The sequence below is a fragment of the Pinus tabuliformis genome, chromosome 9, assembly GCF_031772625.1.
Source record: "Pinus tabuliformis cultivar Carrire ecotype Pingquan chromosome 9, CPIR1, whole genome shotgun sequence".
NCBI lineage: Eukaryota > Viridiplantae > Streptophyta > Pinopsida > Pinales > Pinaceae > Pinus > Pinus tabuliformis.
In genome coordinates, this window is record NC_142307.1 from 933,985,426 (window position 1) to 933,991,831 (window position 6,406).

Below are 6,406 nucleotides of genomic sequence, written 5' to 3' on the forward strand. Positions count from 1 at the left end.
TTCCAAACGAACACTTGGACATCTCGACAAATAATTTATGATTGCGGAGCAGTTGCAAGAGTAGATCTACATGCTGAAGATGTGTGGCCCAAGTGCAACTATAGATGAGGATGTCATCGAAGAAGACAAGGACAAATTTCCTGAGATATGGTTTGAGAAGGTGGTTCATAAGGCTTTGAAAAGTAGATGGGGCATTACAAAGACCGAATGGCATGACCAGGAACTCATAATGGCCTTCATGAGTTCGGAAAGCAGTCCTTGGAATGTCGACGTCCTTCATGCGAAATTGGAGGTAGCCTGAGCGAAGATCCAACTTAGTGAAGAATTGAGCACCATTGAGTTCATCCAGCAAATCGTCAACCACCGGGATGGGAAATTTATCTTTGACTGTCAACTTATTGAGGGCCCTGAAGTCTGGACACATCCGCCGCTCCCCATCTTTCTTGAGCACCATGACCACCGGTGATGAATAAGGACTAATGTTGGGATGAATGACACCTGCTTCCAAAAGTTCCTTGATTATTTTTTCTATTTCATTCTTTTGGGTGAACGGATATCTGTATGGGCGCACATTTGGGGGTTGGGCCCCTGGAACCAAGGTGATGCTATGATCATGTTCCCATCTCGAGGGTGGAAGCTCATGAGGCTTGTTAAAGACCAACAGATGGTTATTTAAAATCTGTTGCATCTGAGGATGAATCGACAGAGACTTGGTTTCGACTGCCTGGATGGCATTAAATTGAGCTATAACTCCATGATGGCCCTTTTTTAGCAATTTTTCCATCCTATGTGAGCTGATGATAGAGGGAGCTCCCGCCTGGAGTCCACGAAGGGTATGTGTGGAGTTGTTCTGCTTAAAACTCATATATAACTCCTGGAAATCCATTGTGATTGGCCCAAGAGTGCGAAGCCATTCAGCACCGAGGACAATGTCGCACCCTCCCATGTGTATGGCAAACATGTGGGTCTTCAACTGATAATCCCCCATTTGAAGTTTGACATTTTCATAGTGGCCTTCATATTTCATTGTGCCCCCATCTGCAATTTGGACTTGGAAGTTAGAAACTGCTCGTACAAAACAATGCACTGCTTCCGCGACTTTTTGATGGATGAAATTATGTGTACTTCCACTATCAATCAAGACTACTACTGGGCGATGTTTAATAAAACCTCTGATTTTGAGAGTTTGAGGTGAAGAAATCCCTGCCAAAGCATGCAGCGAAATAACTGGTTCGTCAGGGACATTGTCCTTTTGGTTGTCCTCTTCTACCACCTCCTATTCCTCCAGTGGTGGATCTTCCTCCGATGAGTTGTAATCAGTGGCATCAATTTGAAAAAATTTGGGCTCCTTGCATTTATGACCTGGGGAGTATTTTTCATCACAGTAGTAACATAATCCTTGCTTTCATCCTTCGGCCATTTCTGCAGGTGACACCTTTTGAACCTTAAGTGTTTGAGTTGTGCTGTGAGCCTGTGGGGGGCGACCCTTAGCGGTGAAATTTGGGCGACTGTACTGGGCTGCTAATGCACGTTCCATGTTACGAGCTACCTTACAAGCCTCCGTCCATGTGGGAGGGTGGTGCAGTAAGACGTGGGCTTTTATGGCTTCTTTAAGACCGCTGATAAAACATTCCGTGTAGAACACATCTGAGAGACCCCTAGTGCGGAAGGCTAAGGCTTCAAAGGCTGTAATATATTCATCCACTGTGCCAGTCTGTTGGAGCTTAGTAAGATGACCCAAAAAAGAAGATTCTTGGTCAAAGCGTTCTGTAAGAGCTTTTTTGAAGGAGGTCCAAGTCATAAAAGGTCCATTGCAACGTTGATGCCATTCCCACCATTGCCACCTTTCATTGTCCAAGTACATGCTCCCCACCATAAGCTGAGTCTCATTATCTAAGATGTTATTCAGATTGAAATACTACTCCATTTGTGCTATCCATGCTGTCAGGTGAGAACCATCAAATTTATGCATATCCAACTTGGGAGGTCGCGGATGGGATTGTTGGTGGGGTCCCCCGAGGTGAAGAGAGTGGCTAGACTCACCCTCACTGTGTCCATTGCCAATATACACCTCCTCATGGGCTTGCTCCTTGCCTGACGGGATTATGCTCGGGATTATGCTAGTTAGTCGGTCAAGCTGAATTTGGAGGGATTGCAAGGATTATTCAAGTTTGTCCATCCTCTCATTGGCCATAGCTTGAGCTCTAGTTTCTACCATGCACCGACCTAATGTTCTTGACAATTGGGACAGCCCAAAAAAAAAAATTCACTAAGAATTGAATGGTACTGCCATGCTCCCTGATTCTGATGGGCTAGCTCACCAATAAGCGCCCCGGGAGATCTCAGGCCTTTTTTTTTTTCTTTATTTCTTTTTGAAAACTCCTAATGGAGTTTTACTCCTTCCTCAGGAATACTGTAGTAGCCGAATCCTCAAAATGTCAATGCTACCAAAAGTCCTGCGAAAATCATGCCCCGGTATAGGAACCCCTCACAACTACTCAGATCAGGTGGATCTGAGAGATCTGAATGGCAGATCGGATAGCTCTGAGCAGCGGAATAGATTGCTGCTGCGGATTTGATGGATCTAATAGATCAGAATGGCTGGTCTGCTAACTCAGAACTGCGGGACTGATGTCTGCTGCTGCTGCACCCTTTGCGCGAGCGGATCTGGCAGAGATGATGCATGATCCCCAGATAGAAAAGGGAACTATGGTCTCGAGGTGTGTCAGGTGCTACAGATTGCAATATAAATAAGGGTCTGACAGTAGTACTCGACCCAATGTTTCAGGGCTCTAACTAAGGAGGATCAACCGTACCCTTAGCTGTACAACCCGACTACCCTATCGTACGGGCGAGTAATCTCTTCGAGTGTTGTTCTCGGTGTACTGTAGCAGCAAGATGGCCAACGGTTTATCTATGGCGAGGTTGCAGAGGAGCTAAGGGGCTTCCGATATACCTAGAAGGTACTTGGAAGACAGTCCGTACGCGGTTTTGTCTAATGCGCTACTACTCGAAGGGGTACCCACAGGGGTTACAAGGGAGTCCAACAAGCATGACCACCTCTTGTATTTCATGTGTGCATGCCTCCCAAAATCCGCAGGTTTATGCGCTCAACGACAGATCCCGTGGTTTAAAGATGCTGGAACACGTCTCTAGCCGAAAAAATTTTTGCTAAGAAATGGAGATCCCACCGGCCCTGGAAAGTGCTCTGATACCACTTGTTATGCTCTTAACCTGCAAAAGATACCCAAATGCAGAATATGAGAAGAAAGATACCCAGAACATAGAATAGTGAGAGACAACAACAAATATTTTATTATTCAGAAATCAATGTTCACTGGCCTCTTCGAGGGGGTAGCCTCCAATAGAGCAAAGCTCGATACAAAAATAAGACACGATGCTCCTCGCAGGGAGTCTCTATCCTTTATATATGACTCATACATGCAATACCATGGATCAATACCATGGGTTTTATTAATACCATCTATCTAATACCATGGCCCATTTGCAACTAATTGTGGTCCCGCCATTAATTGCAGGTTAACCACTTACAATTATTAATATGGGCTTTATTAACTCTTTACTATGACTCGATCCCATTACATAAATAAGGGGGTTAGGGTGGGACCCTAACAATGAGATACTCTGAAATTGATCAATTTCGTAGCTGTCAAGTTCTTATTTCCGTGACTACTTCGGGTACTAATATGATTTTTCCTTCCTCGTCAAGTTCTGGCAATATGTTTGAACTGGGAGTTTGTCAACTATAACCTTATTTAAGCATGAAACATGGAAAACTGGGTGCACTCGAGAAGCTGTAGGAAGCTCCAATTTGTATGCCATAGTACCAATATTTTGCAACACCTTGTACAGACCATAATACTTTGGTGATAATTTATTATCTCTCTTAGCTAGCTTGAGGGACATATGTTTATATGGTTGTAGTTGTAGGAATACCTGTCACCTATATCAAAACTTCTTTCGCTGCTATGTTGATCTGCCTGTTGTTTCATTCTATTCCGTGCCAAAGTGAGGTTATCCTTAAGAGTTGGAGAACTTGTTATTGATGCTCGATGTGATCTTCCACTTCTTGAACCTTAGAATTTTCTCTTAAATACGATGTGATGGACGGTGGATGATATCCATAAAGTGCCATGAATGGGGTCATTTTTTCTGCAGTATGGAAGGAAGTGTTATACCACGATTCAGCCAGAGGCAACCATTTGAACCATTATGTTTGTTTATCAGATACAAATCAACAAAGATATCCTTCCAAACATGTGTTTACTATCTCAATTTCCCCATCAGATTGAGGATGATAAGATGACCTATGAACTAACTGAGTACCAAGACAAGAAAATAATTCTATCCAAAAATCTCCAGTGAAAGTGGGATCTATGTTGCTTACAATAATCTTTGGGTTTCCATGTAGCTTTTGAATTGCTTCCATAAATGCAGTAGAAACTGTACTGGCTTTAAATGGATGTGATAATGCACAAAGGTGTGCATACTTGGTAAGTCTATCAACTACCACCACAATGACACTCTTTCCTTCAGACTTGGGTAAACCTGTGATAAAATCCATTGAAACTTCCTCCCAACGTTGGCTTGGAATGGATAAAGGTTGTAATATACCTGAGGTCTTAATTGTTTCAACTTTATTTTGCTAAACATTCCGCCACACACTTTTGAACATTTGATTTAAGTCCATCCCAGAAAAAATTCTTCTTAACCCTGTGGTAAGTTTTTAAAATTCCTAAGTTCCCTCCTAAGGGAGAGGAGTGCAATTCCATAAGAATATTTTGTTTGAGTTGGGAATTCTTACATAGGTATAAGCGATATTTGTACCATAATGAATCAGTTTTCCAACTAAATGTATCAGATGTACTAGGATCTTGTTGTAACCTTTGAATGAGTGCCCACAGTTCTTCGTCATTCTTCCATTCATCCCTTGCATCATTTATCCAATCTGGTTGGATAATAGAAATGGCGCAAAGCAATGCTTCCACATCCTCATCCTTTATTGAGAGTGCATCTACCACAACATTTTGATTCCCTTTTTTGTAGATGATTTCAAAGTCATAACCCAACATTTTTGTGACCCATCTTTGCTGCTCTTTTGAAGATAATTTTTGTTCTAAAAAGTATTTAAGGCTATCATGATCCGTTTTTACCTTGAAGTGTCTTCCCATTAGGTAGGGTCACCATTTCTTAAGTGCATATAGTATTTCCAACATTTCCTTCTCATAAATAGCTTTGTGTAAATATTTTCCTTTAATTGGATGACTTTCGAAAGAAATGAGTCTTTCTTCTTGCATTAAAACAACACCAATTCCATTTCCTGAGGCATCACATTCCACAATAAGGATTTTTTTGAAGTCCGGCATAGCTAAGACCAGTTCTTGGCACATTTCCTCTTTAAGATTTTCAAAGGCCTCTGTTTCTTCTGGAGTCCATGGAAATGCATCTTTCTTCAATAATGTTGTTAGCGCTGCTGCTATTCGCCCATAATTCTTAACAAACTTGCAATAATACCCTGTCAACCCGATAAATCCTTGCAGATGCTTTATGGATGTGGGGATTTTCCATTCCTTAATGGCTTTAATTTTGCTAGGGTCTACCTTCAAACCTTCATGAGATACAATATGACTTAGATATTCCACCTCTTGTACTCCAAAGAAACATTTGGAGCTTTTTGCATATAATTGTTTCTCCTCCAATAGTTTGAGCACCCTGTCAACATGTTGAACATGATCCTTCCAAGACTTGTTGTAGATTAGTATATCATAAAAAAATACTAACACAAATTTTCTAAGGAAGGGTTTGAAAATGGAATTCATCAAACCTTGAAATGTAGAAGGTGCATTGGTAAGGCCAAAAGGCATGACCAAAAATTCATAATGACCCTCATGAGTTCTAAATGTTGTTTTTGGAATGTCTTCAGTCTTCATTCTGATTTGATGATATCCTGAATGAAGGTCCAACTTAGTGAAGTAAATTGATCCATGCAATTCATCCAATAATTCATCAATGACAGGAATGAGAAATTTATCTTTAATAGTGAGCATGTTGAGCTCCCTATAATTTAGACACATGCACCATGACCCATCCTTCTTGTGCACCAATACTACTAGAGTAGAGAAAGAACTTTGAATAAGTTGAATTATACTAGCCTCTAGCATTTCTGCAACCATACGCTCAATTTCACTCTTTTGGGCATAGGGATATAGCTAAGGCCTGATGTTTGGAGTAACACTCCTTGGAATCAAATGAATAGCATGAACATGATCACGAATAGGTGGGAGGCCTCTGGGAGTCTCAAATACCTTGGAATGATTGTCTAAGGCCTTTTGGAGATCTGGAGAAGTAGATGATTTCGATGTGGGAACCTCTAGCAAACACAATT